Genomic DNA, 17,634 nt, shown 5'->3' with positions numbered 1-17,634 from the left:
ACTGTTAGATGATGGAAAAAGGACAAAAACCAAGTAGCAGCAGGGAGTAAAGCAGGTGAAATAGAGAATGACCAGTTCCTAAGCCAATAAGCATAGACTGTTTACATGAAGAATTTGGTAATATTGTTACTTTCTTTGTGTTTTCAGTTTTTTTAAATGACAATAGTATTCAAAACTATAGTTCTCAACAAAGATTTGTGTGTGTGTGTGTGTGTGTGTGTGTGTGTGTGTGTGTGTGTGTGTGTGTCTCAATCATCAAACAGTTTTCCTACTAATTTTAATAGGTCTTTCTGGTCAACCTGCCCATAGAAAATTGAGTCTGCTTTGAGAAGGTAGCTACTTTGCAGTTAATTAGACCTTCTGTTCAACAGACTATTTTGTCCTATAATAGATCTTCCAAAATCTTTTGTTCTTGCAAAGTGATACTATATCAGATTTACTGGATGTACTAGAAAAGGACAGAAAAATATTAAATATTTAAGATTTATTTGAATTTTCTAGAGAAAAACTATTAATATTTTACACTAAATACTTGCTTATGTAGATATGTTTTAGCCTTTCACCATCTTTGACAGTATATAATTACCAATATCTTACATACACACACACACACACACACACACACACACACACACACACATATATATGGTCTCTTCATTTGAAACTTTTCTCGACTTATATTCAGTCCTTTATTCAACTTCTGCTTCATTTACCTTTGCATGCTGGGCTGCTTGGAGAAGCATTCTTCCTGTCTTCTTTTGCAATTACGCAGAATCACTTGGCATGTATGTTTTCCTCTTTCCTAACAAGAAGGCTGATGGACTGTGCTGAACAACTATTAACATTTTAGAAAATTGCCTAAACAAAAATCAGTGCCCTCTGGTATCCATTATATACCCATCTAATTATACAAAAAATACCAATGTTTTTGTATTGATCCATTTTCTATTGCTACAACCAAACATCCGAGGCTGTGTAATAATGAAGTGTGAAAATGCATTAAGAGCACAGTTGTAGAGACTGAAAAATCTAAGATCAGAAGCTACCATCCATTTAGGTTCTGATAAGGTCTAACAGTTGATAGCATCATAGTGGGAGCGTGGATGAGAGGTAAAACAAAACAAAATAAAATCAGAGAGGAAGCCTGAGCAAGTTTCTGGAAGTAGCTTGCTCCTCATAACAATTTGATTTCATTGAAGTACACGTCATAAACAGAACAATCTTTTTGAAGGCAGTACCCCAGTCCTTCTAGTTTCCACTTCTCTGAAGAGAAATGCTGTTGAGAATGACTTTTGAGGGTATATTTAAAGAAAACCTTAGCAGACCTTAATTCTAAATATTGTTTGCCTATCTGCTCGTCAGATCCTATTAAGGTGACCTTAAAAAGCATATAGGAGGGGAACCAGGAAAGGTCTCCCAATATCTTGAGGAAACTTAAATCTTGATATGAAAAAATGCAGTAAGTACAATAAGTGTGTGTGAAGTGTTAAATTATAAAGAACCACTAGCTAATGTAATATTATCTGAGTATATGACTTCACAGAGAACAAAATATTTAGAATTTAGAAGCTGACATACAAAGACCTTCTGAGAAGTTAAGTAGGTGGTTACAGCACTTTTATATTAGCAAAGAAATGTCTTTCATAAACGTAGTAAATTATGGAGATGGACTTCAAGGCAACCCAACTAAGCTTTAGGCTTCCTCCCTTGCATGGATGCCTGTTCTTGCTCATTTCCCTGTTCATATTTTTCTGAATTCATTGATTTGTGTATATGGTCCTAATGTTCCAAAATTACGTGTTTTAACCCCAATGGATTGATGTTGCCTCTGCTTTTCTTCCATTTTGTTCTCCATTGCTCTTTTCCTCAGGTCAGTTCATGTTGAAATGATCATCAGAAGTTCAGGGATTTTTCTTCTTTAGAAATAAGAAGTAGAAATAAAGTTTTTGTTGTAATTTGGGCATGGTAGAGTATAGTTGTGGATTACATAGTAACTTCTGTGCGCTTGCCAAATAGCCTTCAAAATATGACATACATTAGATCATACCTCAGATGACAATATATCACCTTTCAGTGGGTGCTGTCACTTTTTTTGTAGCCACGAGACACAAAAAGACAGAAGTAACCTCAGTGAGGAAAGTTTTTTTCTTTCAGAGTTTAAGAAGATACTATTGATCATTGTAGGGAAAGGTATGGTGGCATTCATGACAGTAGTAGTATATATATTCAAGGACTAGGAAGTTCTGACCAAGAAGCAGAATGATGGACTTGGAAGCAGAAGTGATATTCATCTTCAAAGCCCATCCTCAGTGACCTATTAAGCCCATATAGTGGTTAATCTCAATTATATACTTAGTAAGATCTAGAATCAGCAAGAAGACAGACCTCTGAAAAGGTCTCCTGGGGATTATATAGATTGGGCTAATAGAGGTAGGAAGACCCCCACACCATGGGTGTCCCATTCCTTTGACAGATCCCAGACAATACAAAATAAAAAAGAAAGATAAGCACAGCATTTATCCCTGCCTTCTTTCTGACTACAGACATAAAGTGACCAGGCTAAGCTCCTGCACCTTCGCTCACCTTCCATGACAGATTTTACACTTGCACAGGGAGCCAAAATAAAACCTTCCTTCCTTAAACTTCTCTTGTCAGAGTAATTTATGAAAGCAACAAGAAAATAACGAAGACAAAAAAATAGGAGAAAGAAGTAAGGCCATAGCTGTGCAAAACCTGACTATGTTGTTCCTTAGGCTTTGAGAATATGCTTGTTGGAAGTTGTTGAAAGTTTTGGCTAGAGAAGCCCTTAAATATTGGAAGCAGAGCTTGATGGGTAATTCTGGAGGTATGTTAGAGAATAAGTGATAAGAATCCTGAGAGACAAATCATTAGATGAATGACTGATAAAGTCTCTGAGGGGAAAGAGGACTCTGTGGAGAACAGGGATGGGGTCATGCATATGTTGGCCAAGAATCTAGTTGTATTCTGCTTGTGTCTTGAGAACATCAGTGAAGTTAACTTTAAAGGTAAAGAACAGAGTATTTACTTTATCTATCTATCTATCTATCTATCTATCTATCTATCTATCTATCTATCTGTCTGTCTGTCTGTCTGTCTGTCTATCTATATCTATCTACAGAATAAATTTCAACACAGGACCCCTTAGGCAAATGCTGAGAAATGTTTTTATTAAAGAGATGAGAACCACTGAAGAGAAACTTCCCCTACTTCAGCAGGACAACAGGAAAAGTGTCCTGAGGGCAAACCCCATGCATTTGAGGCTCCATTTGTGAAGATTCTCATTCACTTGCAGCAAAAAGCCTAAACCTAAGGAGTCTGTTGCTTTTCAAATGGGAAGTGTTTCTGCTGGGTCAGCACCAGAAAGTGCTGCACCTGTAGTCTACACAGGATAGGCTATCTCTCAAGCTTACCACAAAGCTTACTTGGCAATGTCATTCATGTGACATTGGTTTTGCAGGCATGGGAAATAGAAGACTGAGGGTATCATGGAATTTGGTTTCATGGTTTCAGAGAGCAGCATAAGACAAGTAATGTGTTGTGGCATCAGAGTTCCTGCAACAAGGTCCTGAGAAGCCATTTTTTAAAGCTGTGATGGTTAAACCTAATCGTTATGGAGATACCATTATGGTATAGAGGCCAGGACCACCAAATGCCTGCTGAGGAATACTGCAAGCATGGAGTAGAGCTTATCTAAAAGAGAAGCTGTGTGCTAAAGTTCCAAGAAAGAATAGCTACCTAAACACTAGGAGCCTAGCCCATTTCATCATGAGCCCCAGATGTTGTAAATGGAAATGTCAGACTTTGTGTTTGACCTGCTGGGTTTTATTTTGGCTTTGGTCTAATTATTTTTTGCACATCAATTATTCCAATATAGACTGAGGATGTTTATCTTGTGCCTAAGTTGAAAGTGTCAGTTTTTTATTGTAATTCATAAATAATAGATTATCTTGGGTTTCAGATGAGATATGGATTTTGGACTTTTAAATTGTTGGAATTATTAAATACTATAGGGACTTTGAAGTTGTAGTGTACTTTATACAATCTATGAGGCAACAGGGACAAGGCATTGAATGTGATGGCTGAAAAATGACACATGTTTGTTGTCAAGTTGACAAGAGCTGGGTTTATGATGAGTAATTTCAATTATCGTCTTCATGAAATCTAGAACCATCTAGGTAATAATCCTTTGTGTATATTTGTGGGAGGGTATCTTTATCAGGATTGTTGAGGTAGGAAGCCTCACTCACTGTGTGCAGCAATGTTCCCTGGGTTGAGCCCCTGGAACACAGAAACTAGAGAAAGTGGCCTGAGCACAAGCATCCATTTCTCTTCCTCCTGACTGCAGACACAAGGCAACCAGATGATTTAAACCCCTGCCACCTCAGCTTTCCCACTGTGATGGATTACACCCTTGAAGTGGGAGCCCAAATAAACCCCTCCTTCCTAAAGTTGCTTTGTCAGGGTATTTTATTGCCTCAACAAAAAAAGTAACTAATATAAGCCTATATCTCATAGGTTGCACATCTCTAAAAAATAGTTCCCAGCTTTTCAACTTTTCAAACTGCTCAAACACATGACCCTTTGCAGGCCATGTAACATTCAAATTATAACAGCAAGTATGAAAAAACAACTTTGTCTTTGTTGTTCAATTAGAAATTCAAATTTTACTGGACATCCCATTTTTATTTGCCAACTCTTAGTACTGCACAATTCTGTGTTTAATTACAGCCAGCAATACTGATGCAGGAAGCCCTACTTTGCCTTCTCTCCATGCAGCAAGATCAATCAAGAGGTAAAGTTCCAGAGGTTAAAAGGCAAAATGACTATGGCCTATGGGGCTTGCCAGTAGAAGACAAGAAGTATGGGGAAGAAACGAGATTCTGAATTTACCAAAGCAGAAGCTTGTGTACAGAAGCTCTTCCCAGTTTTACAGTTCTTATAATGGGAAAAGAAAACAAAACAATGAAACCAGATGTTAGAAATGTTCCAGTATTTGAAACAATCTCTAAAGTTCACATGTTATTTACTAACAAAGAGTAAATTACGATTTAGGGAGCAGCTTTTCTAAACAACCAATTTCAAATTAAAGGGCAAATATTCTACAGTAAATATTTATTCATCACTTCAGTATACTCAAAATCAGAATCATTAAGAAATTGTGACCACATAAAGAGATTATCAGCAAAGTACAAACAAAAAATGTAGGAGAAAATAATTTTTCAAAAGATTCCATGTTGCTTGTCATATTAATAGCATGAAAATAATATTTGAATGCTCTCATTTTACATGAGTATTTGCTTTTCCATGTGTTTCGTAATTCTTCAAAAGGAGATCTGCCAATGCTGTAAAGTCCAAGGCTTAGTATGATTGCATCAAAATTCTTCAGAAATTTGTAAGATCATGTTCATACTGTAGCTGTTTTCTCTTCTAAGTGAGTTCTAAGACACACAGGAGCTATGATTTTTGAGTCAGTGACCAGCATCCTTACATGATGGCAGTTAGCCTCATTTTCTTTTTGCTGTTACAACTTACAGTAGTGCCTTACATCTTTTTCTTGCTTCGGTGGCATCAATAGGAATGTTGTCAGGATTAAGTGTGATACTCAATACATTATAACTGATAGAAGAGTTGGAAAATAAAATCTCAGGAAGGTCTGAATAATATTGCTAGTATCATTATTATCAATAACCCAAAATGTAATTAATATAATCAATAAAAATAAAAAGGTACAATGGAGATTGTGAGATGCACAATCTCAAATACCGGTAAAATTATTTTGAGAGCCTCTTAAAGTATGTTTTAATGATGTTTGAGAAGAAAGACTGTCACCTTAACTGTCTCTCAATGTACAGCATTTTGGGAGAATTGTCTGAATTTTTTTTTCCATCTAGAACTTGGATTATTTTCAGTCTCAAAGAAAAAAAATTCTAAGACAGTTGCCAACCACTTAGATTCAACAGGAAAAAAAAATTTCAGTTGAAAGATAAAGATATCATATCATATGGATTTCTCTTTCTGACTGTAAAAATGATTAAAAATATAATAATATTGCTTAAAGTTTTATTTGTTATGGTCCCAATAAACATATCTTCTTAACAGAACCAGGTGATCGAGTTCTTATTTTTCAGAAGAAAACAGTCACAGAAAATTAGTCTAGATGATCTTGAGCAAGCTATGAGAAATCAAATGCTACCTTGCTCTGGACTATATCATAAACTTGTTTGATATCATTAATAAAATGTAAACCATTAGAGAGAAACATTCAATATATGTTCAGTTGCACCTATATACTGAAATAAAGAGAAATTCTTCATTTCAAACATGCTATAATGAAATCACCATGGAATAGAAACTGGATAGATTGTTCTGACATATCTCTTTTATGACCTGAATGTTTGCACTGAATCCCAAATCCTCAACATCAGATGTTTGTAGTTGGCACTGTGTCTGATAACAAACAGTTGTCCTATAAGTGGGAAACAAAGCCCATAGACTACTGTAATGAGAATGTATTTTTCCCTAGAGTCTGTGTTTTACTTTTCTAAGTGTTAGATGCCTTGGATGGCCACCATTCTCAAACACGTGTTTGAAGTAGCATTCTTTACTTTTTTAAAACATTGTCAGCACAGGAACAAATGCTTAGCCAAGGCTCACATCTATCACTCCAGTTGGTACATATGGTAATTTTCTCTAAATTGGCTCCTTTTCTCAGGCTACTGTATCATCCTGAGATATTAAGTTTTTAAATTGGCTCTTCCCACCTCTTTTAACGTTAGATGGCTGATTGCTGTCACATAATTTAATGATCTAGTCCAATCTATACAATGACAGTGTAACATGGGCAAGATAATTGTAGATGGATTGCATGCCATTAATCAGTTCCCTTTTTGTTCTTACATGTTCCGTTGCTTATCACTCAAGGAAGAAAATTGTCTTTTGACAGGGTTCCATTGCAGTGTTTTTACTGTCCAATAACAGCAAGGCTGAGATTTCAAAAAGTAAATGAGCATACTATAAGGAGGGTAGAAGTTAATTAAGTAGTATGTTTTGTATGAATTGTTTTGAGAAAAATTAGAAATTTCTCCATATTCTTGGAGAATGAGTTGTAGAAAGGTTATATTTATAAAATGATTAAAAATAAACAGATGCTCTCATTAAAGATACACTGATAGATTTAAGAGACTGTCCTGCATTGTGAAAAGGATGAAACACAAAAGAAAAATTCTAACACTTGCTGTGCTTCTGACATTCCTCTAACCTCAGAGACCAATGGCCGTTTTGACACATAAGAACTTCCTGAGGCTAGCCATCCCTTCACTCAAAATCATATGTCATTCTGGTAGGAAGTATGCACTTTTAACCATTGTAACCTCCTTTACTTTGGTCAACACTGAGTATTTATTACATTGTCAGTTACAATCTCTTCAACTAAACCAATACTATTTTGTTTAGATAAAGCCAACTATGCAAATAAGGACTTGTTATTAGGGAAATAAACCAATAGGAGACCTCTGCAGGGAGAGGACAGACAGTAAAGGAAATAGCAAATTTGACACATTTATAATTGTACAGGAGAAGCAGTTACCAATATGATTGCAAGCAATGAGTCTACTTATACTCAACATGCAAAATGCAGTCTTGATTGTTTTAAATTTAATTTATTTTGGGGGTGGATAAAGATGGATTTTAAAGTTATATTTAAAATATTGTTTCTACATAATTACATTTTATGTAAAGTATGTGCTTAAGTACCCAATCACATGTGTTTCCTTTAAGCTTCGTGGTTTGGATTTTCAAATATAGCATTTTAGTAGATTATTCCTGCAGTGTATCTTAATGCAGAGGTCAAGGGAAAGATGGCATTTTCTTTTGATATTACAACAGATGTGAAATTTATTCTCTGCTCCTCTCCTTTGTTAATGTCTATTGTATCATATGGGTTAAAATATGAATTACTATTATAAGTCAAGAATGTATGTTTCTTAGGGCCAGAGTGATGACTCAGCTATTAAAAGCAAGGGTTGTTCTTCCAAGACTTGGACTAAATTCCTGTACTAACATGGAAGCTCAAAAGCATCTATAACTCCAATTTCATGGAATTAGATGCTTTCCTGGACAGCAGGCACATGGCCATCAACATACTCATACATACATGTAGTAAAAATAAAATAAATTTAAATAAAGGCAATATACTTATTGATAACAAATTGAAGGCAAGTTATCATTATTGAGAACAGAGAGGGACTTCCTAATCATCATGGAAGTAATATTAAAGCTCGAGAGAGAAAAAGAACCATGAAGTTATTTCAGTGTTAACATATGTATAATGATTATTCTTAGGAAATAGTTGAATATTTCCATATATTACTGATTTAGCTTTTTTTTCTGTTTAAGTAAAAGCAATATTTTAGATAGAAATGATCAATAAAAATGATAAAATTATTTCTTCCTGTTGTCATTTATACAAACCTTTGCCTATTCACAACTCCTATTGCTTTCTCCTAAAATCCTCCATTCTCCCATAAGCTATCAGATGGCAACTCTTGATGAAAAGCATGTGCTTTTGTTTCTTTTGCCCTTTCACTGTATTGGGGTTTTTCACTACAATTCATAATGTCAAGCCTCTTTAATAAGCAAGAATGTTGCCATGGCACTTAAGTGAAAACAGAAAGAGGCTGGCACCAGCTTATGGAGAACTTTATCAAACACCAGGACATATGAATGTGGAAGACTGAATGATAAGAAGTGGGCTTTAAATCAATTTTATTTTCACGGTTTTAACATCAAGAAGAGTTGTTACTTGTAAGCCAATTGTCATGCAACTTAATGAACTAATTAGGAAAATCAGTTGCAATAATAGTATTGGTACAAACTGATCTGAATATAAAAAGTAGAATTAGAATTCTACTACCAAAGTTTTCCAACTAAACACGCTATGTAATAATGTCATTGTAAGATATGCTCTTTGTACAATTAATCATAAGTGGTTCCTCCTTCACAGCATCTGATTTCTGTAATCTATTTATCTGTGAATGTGACATGCCACGCTATTCTCTTTGAGACTTTTCTGCCGTGTCTATATGTCTGTTCGATGCTTTCCACAATGATCTGAAATGACATCGCATGAACTGGCTCCAGCATCATGTCTGTTTTGTTTCATTTACTAAATGAATGGCTACCATCCAGATACACCAATGCCTCTGCTCAGAGACCACACTTGGACAGGCAAGAGGATATCACTGCTTGCTAGACTCACAGACAACAGTTAGAGATACTGAAACAAATTCATAAGCAATAAAGAAATGCAATCTTATTATGGCTGTGGCCAAATTTTTGCTGTAACATTTTTAAAAGATGAAATCATAAACTTGAGGTAATATATGTCACCCAGCACTCTTATCTTTTGTTTCCTAAATTGTACATTTTCATATGAACGAATATTTCTTTCAAGGGTGACTGGGTAATTGTTTTGATAGTTAAATAATAGTGTTGTATCTTAGTAATGAAGTACTTATGTGTAAAGTTTAAGTTATCTGTTATAAAGGGAAACCGTTCAATTGTTCATTGACTAATGGCAGACAGGAAAAATGGGTATCAAAGGGGAAATTTCATCTTCTCAATATCCTTTCAGTGATGAAATACAATTTGTATGATTGTGAAGTAGCATTGTTTATTTTTCCAGTCAAAAAGTCACTGTCAAAAGTGTGTTTGGGGAGGAAAAACAGTGCTAAAACAAATGTATCTCCGAGACATATCTAGGTTGTTTTAGAACAGGGAAAAAAACCTAGGGCAGTCTGTTAAAAATGAACATTTCCAATACAATTTGTCACCCATGCATAAATCTTGCTGACATTTTCAGTCACTTTAATAGCCTTCCCATTTTATAAATCAGTATGAACTTGCACGGTTGCAAAAAGTGTGTATTTTGAACATCTCATTTGCATACTTTACCGAAAGCCAATGAGGCAGGGGAACAGCACTGGTGATCATAATACGTGTTTGGGAAAAGGCAGAGAGATCACTAATGGCTTTGCCTTTAGGGATTTCTGTACTCCATAGGGGACGAAAATGAGAAATATTTTTCAAACAGCAGGGGTAAAGGTTTTAAAACTAGAAACACATGGAGTGATAAAGATGTTAGTGCCACAGGGCGCATAGCAGGAAAAATTTACAATGTAAAAACTGTAATTTCAGCATTAGGAAGTAATAATCGTGTTTCATCATTGTTATTAAAGCATGACCCTTAAAGTCACATAAATTAGATATAAGTTTCAAGAGAAGTTTATTAATCTTTAGCAGGAAAGTATTAGGAAAGTTTATTATTGGGTGAGGTTTGCGGGAGATGTGTTCTTTGGGTTGCATGGAACTGGGGGAGTGTGGGTGTGGGTGCTGCTGTGTTCTCAAGGAAACATGTCATCGCAAAGAGTAAATAAAACTTAACTCACTGTTACCCAATGGGTATAAATAGTGCCTACAGAACGCTCTTATTCTTTTACATTAGTAATGTGAAGAGAGAACATGGCACACAAGAAAAGGGAGGGAGCCATTCCATCTAGGAAAATGTACTTGTTCAGAATAAAAATCAGACCAAAATTGAAGTTTACTTCTTAATGTGACATTCATGACACATCAGCCTTAATTAAATTTGTAATATGTTTTGGGAGTCTCAAATTTTATAAAACACAGAACTAGAGCATGGAGCTTTCTAAGAAGATCTAGAGCAAAACTGGTTTAGAAATGACCATAAGTTGTCAGCAGGCATCAATGATAAAGATCTCTACACAAAAAAGGAGATGATTCCTGTAGTATCTGACTTGGTAGTTATCAAGAGAATACTTAGTTTACGGGAGAAATGGTATCTTGGCCAATTCTGGTTTTTTTTTTTTTCAAATTTTATCCTTTAAAACTTGTGAATGCCCCCAGCATCTTTGCATAACTCGGACAGAACAACATTTCAATAAATTATATAGGAAAAAAAAAGACCATCATTTCTAGATTATTTAATTTTCTTTTTATAATTTAAGATTTGTTGAACTAATTTTCCCTTAGCAATAGGATTTCACATATAAAGAATAAGATAACATGAATAATAAAATGTATAAAAAATAATTTCAAAACAACAAACTCTGTTATAGTAATTATCAGCTGACACAATGCAAAATTGTATTACTGCAAAGCCATAAGCAGAAATTCTGTATATAGGTAAGTTGTTGAATTATGAAAAATATTAGAAAAGTGTAACAAATATAACAGTGTTTTCTATACCACAAACATAGCTATTTTCAAAATTCTCATTTACACTAAGCCAGCCTTCTTCATAAGAATATACATACAGATATAAACATAAAACATCTTATTTTTTTAATTCTGTATAAAACATGAAAGAAATATGTCTTTTAAGATTGTATGGCACTATTATTCTTTGGCACATTCAACAAATGAACTACAGATCAGTACAGTTCGGTAAAGTAGAAAGCACAGAGAATTTAAATGAATAAAAACTCAGGATCGTTCAAAGTTTGTTTAATCAAATGAAAAGAAGTTCCAATATTATATGAAGCTTATGTAAGAGATCTCATTTCAATAATGTCTTCAGGTGATTTATTCAATAACTCTTTATTCATAGATGTTGCTGTATTGTTCTGTTATGAGCAATGATTTTAAACATTTGTGATGTATTCAAAGTGACATTTATGTTCTTTAAAAAGCATCAGTTCTTCATAGCAGGAACTTGGCTGGTAGCTCATGTTGTCCAGAGGAATAACATAAATGGTTTTCACTGATTTATGAATTTGATCCAAGGAACACAAAATGACACAGTGGTAAGAAGTTACCAAGAGATAGGCATACGAGTTGTTTCATGGGAAGTTCATGAAAAGACTGTAAGAACTGAAACTACCAGAATGTTCACAAGTCTTTTAAACTAGAGTTTATGTGAACAAGATAACTGAATTTCAAAAAAAAAAAAAAAAAAAGCCAGAGAGTGAGGTAAAAGTATTCCTTATTTGAAAAAGAAAAGGAACCAGTACAGTCTTTACTAGACAAATATGGTTACCGAAAAGAGAAGGAAAAAGCACAAACAAAAGACAGAATAACACTGAAAGAATTCTGACATTTTGATTCCATGTCATAAAAATAAATCACAATTAAGCTTTTACATAGGAAGATTACTAGAAGTCTAGGTAACAATGGTAGAGTCAGTACATATTTTTTTTTCTCATTTTCAGGATGATAGAACTTTAATACACACAGAAACAGTGAAAATGTTGTTACAATTTAAAAGTAAATGAAAAGGGTTGATTTTCCTTGAAAAATTTACTTTCTGTACTTCTCAGCTCTTTCCTAGCCTTTCTGTTTTATGTATAGCATCTTTAGGTTGTCTTGCTGTTCATTTTATTCAGCAGAGTCCATATCCTAAGATTTGGTTGTTTATGTGTATGAGGAAATTCCCTTTTTGGGAGTTAACTAAATATCAAGAAAAGCAAGATACAGTTCCAGAATGATCGTCAAGTTCTGCTTGGTTATGCTGTAGTTACAGCTATTCATCAAACTGATTTCCATACTTCTCACCACATGACATGCCATTTATAGAAAAGACCTGTAAGTCCCTGTCCCTGAAGAAAGAGTTTGAATGTATTCACTTATATAAAAATGGGGATAGTGTGGATGCAGTAATATAGCACATTATTTTGGTAAGTGCAATTTTAGAATTGTAAATCTAAGTGTGGTGGCACATGCCTTTAATCCAAGCACTGGGGAGGCAGAGGCATCTATATGGGATGTTCCAGTGATCCGGGGATGCATAGGGAGACATTGTCTCAAGGACAAATACCAAACTAAACAAACTGTAGACTTTTGACTCTGAAAGGAACAAACCTGCTTCCTGTTAGTTTTAACTACATTTTATCAATAGTTTTAGCCCCTCCCCAGATAGGACGTGAGCAGATGGAACAGCAGCCTTGCTGGGAGATAAAAACAGTGCTTATAATTTCATTAACAGAATAAGTGGGTAGGGCATTCTCTAAGAATTTCTTTTCAGGCTAATGTTATATCAAAGGAAATCTGTTGGAAAGAGAAGCAATGTGAATATCAGCAAGCCCACTATTTATCCAGTATACTCTGAGCTTCTTTGCCCTTCATGGTAACCACTATACTAATAATATAACCTGCTCTGCCAGACAAGTCCATTTCCAATTCACTGAGTCCACACATAGGACTAAGTTCTATCACTGGAACATGCATGGGTTTAATATTTGTCACCTTCTTGCAAGTTCCTTCATGTGTTCCTTTCACTTCACCCTACCTTTTGCCTTATGATATCCCTGGTCAGGACTGAAAACATGTGCATAGAAACTAGGTTATACAGACTGAGCAGGTTATATTTACATATTTAGTTATATACACACATGCAACCCACCACCAGCAATTAAAGTAAAAGAGACCATTAATTTTAAAAGTGTGATAAAGGCAATGGTTTGGAGACAGGAAAGGGAGGAGGAAAAATGTAATTATATTATAATCTCAGAAAAAAATTTTAAAAAGATAAGCAATGATTATCCTATCTCACAAAGCCACCTGGTGACAGATTCTCTAAGCTCAGCCTCTGTCTGAAAAAAAAAAAAAAAAGCAGGAGCCTTTGGAACACAGAAGAAGCAGGACATACTATTTCTGTCACTCTTGCATAGGATTATTTACTATCATAGTCTAGGTTTTGAAAAAAAATCCTCTCTCCAATAAAGTTTTTTCTTTGTTTACACATTGTGATACCTCTTGCTTTCCTTGTCAAAAGTCTTCAGTGGATTTCTGTTACCTACACAGTAAAGTAAAAAATGCCTCATCATACCTTTCACATATGATATATTTCTGCTACTTCTTGTTATATAACCTGTAAATAATAAAGGCTTGTTGAATTTTTCTAACACTTGGCATTTTCTATGCCTTTGTGGCATTTACTAATCTCTTTAACTTTCTAGTATAGCATCTCTTTGAACGTATATTGATTCTTCATGTCTGATCATCTACTGCAGGCACTGTTCTCATGACCTAGACATAAACAAACTGTTTCCTATAACAACAGAAAGGCTTTTAAACACATCTATTAGCATGCATCCTACTTCATAGCTATGTGGCATTTGTGATTTTCTGCAGTCATTTATGTATTTCTAAAGAGCAGAGAGAATGATTTCTTGTCTGACTATTCTCAGCTTAGTATTGACTTTCAAAAAGAACAGCATCTTTTATAGCCAGTGAGATATACCTGAGGAACTAGAGCCAAACCTAAATAACTACATCACAGAGAAGGCAGCCTCGTTATTAATAGTGCCAGGAAACCAAATGTCCACATAAGAAAGAACGAAACAAAATTCCTGTTTTACACTTTGTACAAAATTTATTCAAAATAGATTTCTTTTAAATGTAAGCACGATTGAAACTCAGAGTGGTAAGTCTAAGAGAAATAGCTTACAATGTAAGCACAGGTAACGACTTTCTGACTAGGACTCCAGTAGCCCAGCAAAGAGTAGTAATAACTGAATATATAGCCTCACTAGATCATATCAGTAAAAGCATTTTTTAAGTCAGAAGTGAAAGGTAGAACTTTACTGTTGAGTCAATTTCATTGTTTCATGCTCAAGTCATGTATTTTGTTGACTCTTTAGTTTATCTGTGCCACTAATGATGCTGATCACAGAAATTATGATTTTGTTGAAATGACCGAAGCTGACATATGATAGCTTAAGGATATGCATTTTCTTCCCTTTTAAAATTAACTTAAGTCATCATTTTAAGTATTTTTGTATTGTTGTTACTTGTAAATATTTTGTAGGATATTCTGATAAGTAATGATGGCTTCATGAATTCTTTATCTCTAATGTATTTACAGTTTGCCACAAGAAGGCTGTGGCAAAGAAGATGTGAGAAACTACTTTGAAAACACAATTCACTTTTAACAAATCCTTTTTGTAATATACAGATTATTGTTAAAAACTGAAGGTTTTATGCTTGATCGTCTTTGATGTAAAATAATAGTATAATTTTCTCCATATTAACATTATTAAGAAATTGTATAATGTTCCTGATTACTTAGGAAAATAAAAGAATCACAAATGGCAATTACTTAACTGTAACTCAATTTTAACATTGAGGAAAGGTTTCTAATCTGATGGAATCATGGGACAGTAGAGGATTCCTGCAGCACCATGTGTTGGAACAACTGTGCCATAGATTAGTAAATGTAGAGACACTGGCAGAAAGGTTCGAATTTCTCATTCTACATTGACATAGATTTTTATAGAGTTCTCTTAATTCAGTTAAGATGGTTGGAAAAAAAAAGGCAAGGCACTCATAATCAAATTTGCACTAATAATTTTAGATTAATTTATCAAACAAAAATGAGCAGAAGGCACTGAATTTTATGGATCATCTAAGAGTAAATGATCCTCTTGATGTGAAACTCATGAATTGGTTACAGCAGATGAATATGTTAGGACATATAATATGTCCTGTATGATATTTCTGAAATCATTATAGTTCTATTTCTAGCTTAATTGATTAATTAATTGATTCATTGAAAATATACTGAAATTATAATGTAAAATTATTCACCCTATGCATTAGTAGTAAAGTATATACACAAATACTTGACATGCATTAGAAAATCTGGGGAGAAATACCTTCTCTAGCAATTATCATCTTTAAAGGAGACAGATGCCATATGCAAATTAAGACTATTCAATTAATTGATAAACAGATTAATTCAAATGAGTAGGCAGTCTTAGGAATCCCAAGGGATACTGGCTAACTGGAAGTTAGGAAGGACCTTGGGGAACTCTGTCATACCTAGGCTTTAAAGAGGTGGTGAGGCAGAGAATGGCCTACCCTTGGGCTAGACATTTCCCTCGGGTTAGAGAACATTTGTAGTCTGTGCTCTGGGCACTCTCATTTTCACTTCTACCTCCAACATCTAACTAGTCAAATCTTAGTTAAAACCACAAGGAGAATGGAGCTCATCAGACACTGGTATCTCAAAAGGCAGAGTAAAGAAGAGCTGCAAGGACAGGCAGTAAAAAAAAAAAAAAAATGGGCATCTAGCTCAGGGCTTACATCTCGTTTGTGGATGATGAACTAGGAAAGGTGTAAGTCTAAGTGGGAAGAATCTGGATTCAAAAGCAGGCCTGTTTGATTCCAAGCCTTTTCTACCTTTCAGTGGTGTGTGATGATCAGCTTCCTCTGTCAGGGATTACAACATATTAAGAAGCTATTGTTACAGAGACAGAAGAAATGCAGCGCTGTTGATAACAGGATGCCAGGTGATTGCCTGGCCTCAGGCCTTCATTTTTCTTTGATGCCACTACTTTTAGCCTTTTAATTGATTAACATTGATGCTATATTCCAGTGAAAATTCTAGGAGGCTGCCACAGGAGCCTCACATAAGGAAATCAGCTATTCATCTAAAGACAATGGTTGCAGTAGCAAATCAAGTTTCTTGATTCCATCTGTTCTTTTCTGCAGCAGTTGTACATAAACACATTCTTCAGTCCTACCTACCTTTGACTTAGGGGAAAACTAGGATGGGTTATGCATTTGACTTCAATGTCTTTACAGATCTCTGTTGTTTTATCTAGTGAGTGCAAATATTGTTTCTGTTTTCCATACTCTTATTCTCACTGTCCTGAATCCAAAGCATCATAAAAATACTAATTTTGTCATATGGCAAATTCGAAATGATTAGAAAGTACTTTGGAAAAGATGAAGCCAAAATTTTCTTTCAGCTGTGCGTATGTGAAAAAATTCTATAAAACTCTGGTATCAGCATACATACATAATAAAAGATGCTACCATGCATTCCTAAACCCCTTTATGTTATCTTACAGGCTTATTTCCCATCCTTGTCACTGTGCTACAAAGGACAGCTTAATAACTCTGATCTCTGATCCATGATTGCACACACTCAGATGCTAATTTGATATAATTGGGTGTGCTTTCTTGTTGGAACTGCATCAGCTTGTGCCTAGGACTCTCAGGACTATACTTAGTAGTGCATAGCAGGGGTGGCATAAGGCCCACAGGTTGCTCTCTCCAGAATCAGGCTCCTGAGTCACCTTTTCCCTTAGCTGTGGGCATTGTTAACAGTTCCGGCAGCTGGTACACAGAGGAGAAAACCCTGCAGTTCTTTCACTAGGGACAAGATGAATTGAATCTAAATCTGAATGTTCTTCTATTTCTATGGCACATCTGTTTGGGTGGCACAAAGTGGGTGCACTTTGAACACATTAAACACTGTTAGTTTTGTAAAATGATTTGAACAAGGTGTCTGGTAAATTCCTAGTATTTCATCTGTATCATTTAACACACACACACACACACACACACACACACACACACTCACACACACAAAATCAGGCAATGTTGGTTATCAATGCTGAAAAGTCTGAATTCTGAACTTTGTGTTCATTCAGGATGCCCTTTTGTTTTTCACTGGTTTATTTTGAGAATTTCATAGATTTATGCTAATCCTCTTTCTAATATGAAATAACAATAAGCCTTGAACCTATTATAGGTGGCAATACAGATTGGACTTGAGTTTTATGTAATGATTGGTTGATTCATGTGTTT

The sequence above is a fragment of the Peromyscus eremicus genome, chromosome 4 (genome assembly GCF_949786415.1).
Source record: "Peromyscus eremicus chromosome 4, PerEre_H2_v1, whole genome shotgun sequence".
NCBI classification, from domain to species: Eukaryota; Metazoa; Chordata; class Mammalia; order Rodentia; family Cricetidae; genus Peromyscus; species Peromyscus eremicus.
The sequence above is the reverse complement of the archived record's forward strand: the minus strand, read 5'-3'. Positions refer to the sequence as shown.